The sequence below is a fragment of the Cygnus olor genome, chromosome 2 (assembly GCF_009769625.2).
Source record: "Cygnus olor isolate bCygOlo1 chromosome 2, bCygOlo1.pri.v2, whole genome shotgun sequence".
Lineage (NCBI taxonomy): Eukaryota > Metazoa > Chordata > Aves > Anseriformes > Anatidae > Cygnus > Cygnus olor.
In genome coordinates, this window is record NC_049170.1 from 123,708,573 (window position 1) to 123,714,572 (window position 6,000).

Below are 6,000 nucleotides of genomic sequence, written 5' to 3' on the forward strand. Positions count from 1 at the left end.
TTTATTATAAGCAACCTGTTGAAGTCTAATTGAATACCAGATAAGTAATTTAATCTTGAGCTTCTACTGCCATCTGTAATATTAGCAAAATGCTGTAGGTAAATTATATCCATATACCCAATTGGTTAAAAGAGTTTACAGTTCTTCAAGAAAATGTTTGGCACAACAGCTTGCAGTAACTCCGTGTATTAATTTCCATTCTATTATCAACCATATATTTTATTTATTTTCCTGTATATTTGCATTGTAGAAATTAAGTATTTATGTTTATTGTTTCCTCCATTAAGATTTGTTTTGGAAATAATAAGGCTAAACTTAAAATTTATTGTTTACAATTAAAGAAAATCTGTGATCAATGAATGCTTATTTGTGGAGTAAATAATTTGAAAACATAGGCTGAAGTTTGAAAAGGGGTGGATACAGTGTCATTAACCCATCATCCAGATAAAATTCACCTAGGGAATTTGAAAGCATTGTTGCAATGCAAAGCCTATAAATACACTTCAGGGTAAGTCTTAATATCTCTAGCTGAAATGTCCTTTTAGAAAATATAGAGACACGTCTTCTACTAATATCTAATGATGAATACAGATCCGCATCTTCGAGAGCAGCTCTGAAAGCTAAACCTAAGCAACTCTGTAGAGCTGCAGCTATATTACATCTGTCATTTCCTAGACTGTAATGCTAAAGAGAATGTTATTGTTAATTTCAATTTAACGTGTGGATAATACTGTCCCTAGGCACCAACTTTCTACCAAGGAGGTTAGATTATTGCAATAGCCACATAATTAATGGCATTATCAATTTTCTTACTTTGTAAACATTTACTTCTTGTGAGAGAAGATCGTTGCGTTGTTTCTAAAAATGTCTTTACAACTAATTATCTTTCAGTGCAGCAAGGAAATAGGAAATGGATATTAATCGTACAGGACTTTATAATATTGCTGGGATTATCTCATTTTTAATTACAGGTGACACAAATGGTTACAAGCCTGGTTGTTTGTGTAAGGAATGTGACAAAATACTTAAAGCTGCTGTAGTATACCATTTTGTACAGTGTTCAGTCCAGTTAGGAGCTTACATAAAATTCTCCAGTCTGCCTTGGAAAGGCTCTTCAGCCTGCAGTATCAGCTATTGAAAGTTTCATCACAGAAAATGAACTACAGTCATCAGTTCAAGTCTGCCTTGCAGCCAGTGAGTCAGGGACTTCGTCCTAGGAGGTTTAAAGCAGTTGTGCTCGCAGACAATATGCAGCAATGTTTTAATGCATCTTGTTTTAAAGAGATCGCTGCCATAATAAAGGCCCACATTCTTACTAAATTAGAAGCCCTTTATGACTCAAAACTTGAGCTGATAATCCCACTAAAATGTCGATTTCCTAACAGCCTGACGTGTACAGTCCTGTGCTGGTAGGATCCCCATCCCCACTGCCCAGCCTGGCATGGCAAGGGAGCAGAGGCACGTTTGGTTGTGATGTGCCCACAGCATTCAGTCCTCAGCTAGTGGGTCCTGTCTCTAAGCACAGCAGACCCCTTTCCAAAGACCCATGCTCAGAAGAGCTGCCTGAGATAAGTTCCTGGAGAGTGAAGAAAGAAAGGAAGGCAAAAGAGAAAGAACAGGGTCAGGAGCAAAACAATGAAGAACATTGAGATGAAAAAGAAAGAAATAGATCTGGGAGTCATCCAAAGATCTAGGAGGGCAGAAAACAGAAGAAATGAAAAATGCTGAAGCCCAGGGAACAAACTTCTAGTTCCTACAGTATGGTTTCCACAGACACCCTGCCAGGCTGATCTGATGCCCTCTATTTCTTACACTAGGAAGGACAGCCCTTTAAAATGTATAGGATCTGGACCAAGTTGATTAAGATATTGCCTTTTTGTTCCCTGGAGTTCAGCATTTTTCCTTCTTCCAGGTCTTTGTATTCCTTGATAATTTCTGTGTGAACATTTACTTGTTTATCTAAAGCTTAAAATTAAGCAGCTTGTGGGTTATATTGTTATCCGTAGGTATAAGAATATAAGGATCTCCACAACTCACCTGAGAGGGTACAGCAAATTTTCTGATGTGCAAATCTGCTTTATTTTTCTCAGAAAGCACCTACATTTTTCTGATGCTAGCACCAGCAACAGGATGAAACCTTCTGATTCCTGCAGGTGATATCAACCGCAGTTGTTATACAAAAATGTGGACAAACTTTCTGTCTCAGTACCTCTGCTTCCTTATGCAATGACCTTCAGCTGAGACATTTCCTGAGTCATGATTTACTACCTGTAAGTGGATAAAGGGGAATATGACTTATTCTCACTAATTTGGCCCTTCAGAAGTCAGATTTTCTTAGAGTAGAAGAAGAGAATAGATAAAATATTGCTCTGAAGGCAAGGAGACCAAATGGAGGACAGAAGAGAAGACAGAAGACAGAAGCAATGTACAGTTAAAGCAGCAAGACACAGGGAAAGAAGTACAGATCATACATCCAAGAAGACTTGAAAGATCATCTAGAAAGAGAAACTGCAAACAAAACATCATGACACCAAGGGAGAAATGGGAGAAGAGAGATGCAGAATATCAGTGAAGTTGTAGTGTGCCATCAATCCCTTTTCACAATGCATTGTTCTAATAAAAAGAAAGACTGGGCAGAATTACCCTCAAGTTATCTATCGTAAACAGTTCATACACTATTAAATGTGCTAGCTGGAATTTAAATTCAAAGCCTACATCTCTTTCACAGTTACTATGGAAGCGCCTACCCTCTGTATATTTCAGATCTACAATCTTAGACTTGGCCTTCTTTGCATACTAGATTATAACAAAATGTTGCCACTTCTTCCTGAAAATATCTCTGAACACTGACCTTTCTCCTCTTTCATACAATGAGAAATCTCATCAAGTGTCCAGATGGGCCCTTCAAAGCTACTGGAAATGGTTTGGTAAGGGCTCTGCTCCTCCTTCTTCATTCTGACCATGTTATGGTTGGGGTGTTTTGGTGGGGGACCAGGAAAGGAGGCTGCCCTGTCCTGCGGCTTTATTCCTCTACATCAAACTCTTCTCTGTTGCTAAGACTCTTCATGGCTTCCCTCCGGTCTTGGGGAAAACGGAATTTCCAGCTAAAGCTCCACGCTGCCACCAGTACAACCTCTCAATGCTCCCTTCCCTGTTACACACCTGGGACAAGCCTGTTCCACATACCCAATGCCAAGGATGATGGCATCTGAGAGAAGACTGGGGATGTAACCCCCTCATTTCAGCTGCTTGATATACACATTCCCTTATCATTCTATGTGGCCACACAGTGCCCAACTAAGATCTGTCTGCTCCTGGTTTTCACATATGGCTATTTTCTCATACTCGGCCAATGACAGTCTAAAGTTTTAGTTATCTATTGGCTCTCAACAGGCTGGGTGAGATGGGTTCACGGCTCGTTTCAATCTAACAGACGTATACCTATAAAAACATCCCATTACAGAATTGAGGTGACTGTCCTTGGCATACGTACAGGACTAAGGCCTTCACGTGCACGTTTAATTAAGTTCTCATGCAGACACCTCTTTGCTGAAGATCAAGAAGCCCGAATGACTGATGCCATGACCATACTGTACCAATTCCATGGAGTAACAAAGGACTCTAGGGCTGTCTGCAGCTTTTGCCACAAACTCTGGAAGTGCATAAACAAAAAATAATTCTATGTATATATATACTTTTTGGTATTCATATTATAGGCTGTTTCTGTTGCTGGGTTATACATCTCTAAAAATGTGCCCTTGCTGAGGGTAGGACCATAATACTCTATAAGACGAGTCACCTGAGAGCTGTTCCATCGTGATACAAGCTAGTCTTCAGGAATTTTCATAGATAAATACAACCACTCTAACACTGGCAAAGACTATGAAATGGTTTTGAAAGCAGAAGACCACTGTGAAGAGAGCCTACTCACCCCTTTATAGAATAAAGCAAGAAGTTCCTCATTGTTTTGAAACAATACATCCAGAAGTTAACCATAAGGCACTAAAGGAAAGAGGGAAGTAGCTATCATACTTGCATTTTTTTCATGATTACTATTAAGAGAGGTATCTAGAGACATAGAAGCAGATACAAACCTTCAAGGAATAGGTACCTCTTTGTAGGACTACATAGGGCAGACATATCAGACACAGATAGCTAAGGTTACTCAAAACAGACAAGAGCTAAATATGCAGGCTCTGCTCACTTTCCAAACTTTTTTTTTTAAATGCTGACCAAGCTCAGCCAGGCAAGACGTGCTTAGTGTAGTCATTTTCACATTCCCACTGAACATATCAGCTCTGACAATATATATATATATATATTTTTAATCTCAACAGCAGAGCGTACTACATAATTCCCTCTAATGCAGCCAAGGGAAAAATATTTAAACTCGAAAAACTAAAGGTGCAGATCCAGTATGAAATGAAATTGCACCAAATTTTACAATGGTCTGATGTTCTTGATATTTTTATCTTAACACATCAAGGGTGATAGAAGCTTCTTTTTGCTGTCAAAGTGATCAAAGAGAGGTTGAGAAAGAATCTATAAACAGATGCTGCCCAGTGACAAACCTTAAAGAACAAGACTGTGGGGCCAGATGTTTGAGTGACCTTCGGACTACAGAACATGTTGGCATGGTGTTGATTTAGATAGCTGTTGGCAGGGGCTTTCGATCCAGCAGCTGAAAAAAAAATCCAAATTATGGAAATATTTTTTCTCATCTTTCCCCTAACTACAAAAACTGAAACTACTGGTCAGTGGGGCTGATGGCTGTCAAAGAAGTTGAATTCACCACACAACCCTGCCAGTAGGTATCACATCAAAAAGGAGTTAGCTGAATGAACAAGAACATCTTCAGGCTGTGCCATTTTGCATCCCCCTCAACTTTCAACAGCTGTTTCTTGAGTGAATACAGATGCAAAATAATTATATGAAATGTTTTACATGTTCAATATACTACATAATGTAAACATGGAATCCATGGGTACCTATTGGGGATATAACATAAACTGTCATTACGAAAGGAACGGAGAAGTGGCACAGGAAACAGAATGACTAATCAGTGTTGGTGACTTTCCTAAATTATATTCTTTATACACTCTATTCGTAGAATTAAATGGCATTAAAAAAACAAACAAAAAAAAAACCACCAAAGATATTTGATCATATGCATATTGTTTATGTCAAACACTAGAAAACACTGGAAATTATTATTGCAAGAAACATTAGCTGTGCTGCACTTTTCTGGACCTGAGACTCAGCAAGCCCTTTCATTTTTATCACAGCGTGAATTAGGAAATACAAAAAGAAAAAAAAAAAAAAAAGAGTTCTCAATCCCAAATTCCAGCAGATACTCAAGTATGAACCACGACGCATTACTAGAACAAATGGAGAAAGCAGAAAAAGTCTTGCTTTGTAATATTAAATGTGATTGAAGACTGTACAGTTCTTCTTACGCTTTTAGACGTTTTGTCACTTTACCTGGAGAAATATACACTGCTTATTCTGAATTGCTGCTGATGTCCAGCACTTGTCAAAACCGCTATCTGTCAAGCACTTCACAAAGTGTTGCAAAATGACAGATCAGGATGTCTGAATAGATGGAGCCCCAGGAAAAACAGAACAGATAGAAAATTCATGACTCTAAACTACATCAAAGCGACTTCTGTCAACATCATGTCAAAAGAAGGAAAAAAAGAACTGTTCATTTTAGAGGGTTTTTTTCATTATATAAACACTTTTTCACGTATGAGCTAAGTGTAAGGAAAAATTAACTTGGTGTACAGTATGATCATTCAAATGTGCCAAAAATACTCTTTAAATAATCCAGGAATAAGGAAAGTTCTAACAGTAGATACTGTCTGGCAGTTAAAACCAATGACATCCAAAAGAAATGCATGAAGATTCTATCAGCTTAAAATAGGACAAACCATCTGGCTACAAAGAAATGAAAGTACTCCTTTCTGCACGTTTGTTGGGTTTGCAGAATCCTACAACTGG

The 6,000-nt window shown here is 38.3% G+C and overlaps 1 protein-coding gene and 1 long non-coding RNA gene across 3 annotated transcripts in view; both read right to left on the reverse strand.

Moving 5' to 3' along the window:
* Positions 1-6,000, reverse strand: part of LOC121064381 (cytochrome P450 7B1) — a 124,055-nt gene that overhangs the window by 41,200 nt on the left and 76,855 nt on the right. The window lies entirely within an intron of this gene.
* Positions 2,052-4,853, reverse strand: LOC121064382. The gene is made up of 3 exons (XR_005816482.1): positions 4,572-4,853; positions 3,932-4,002; positions 2,052-2,268 (listed from the first exon to the last, which is right to left on the reverse strand). It is a non-coding gene; the product is annotated as an uncharacterized LOC121064382 (long non-coding RNA).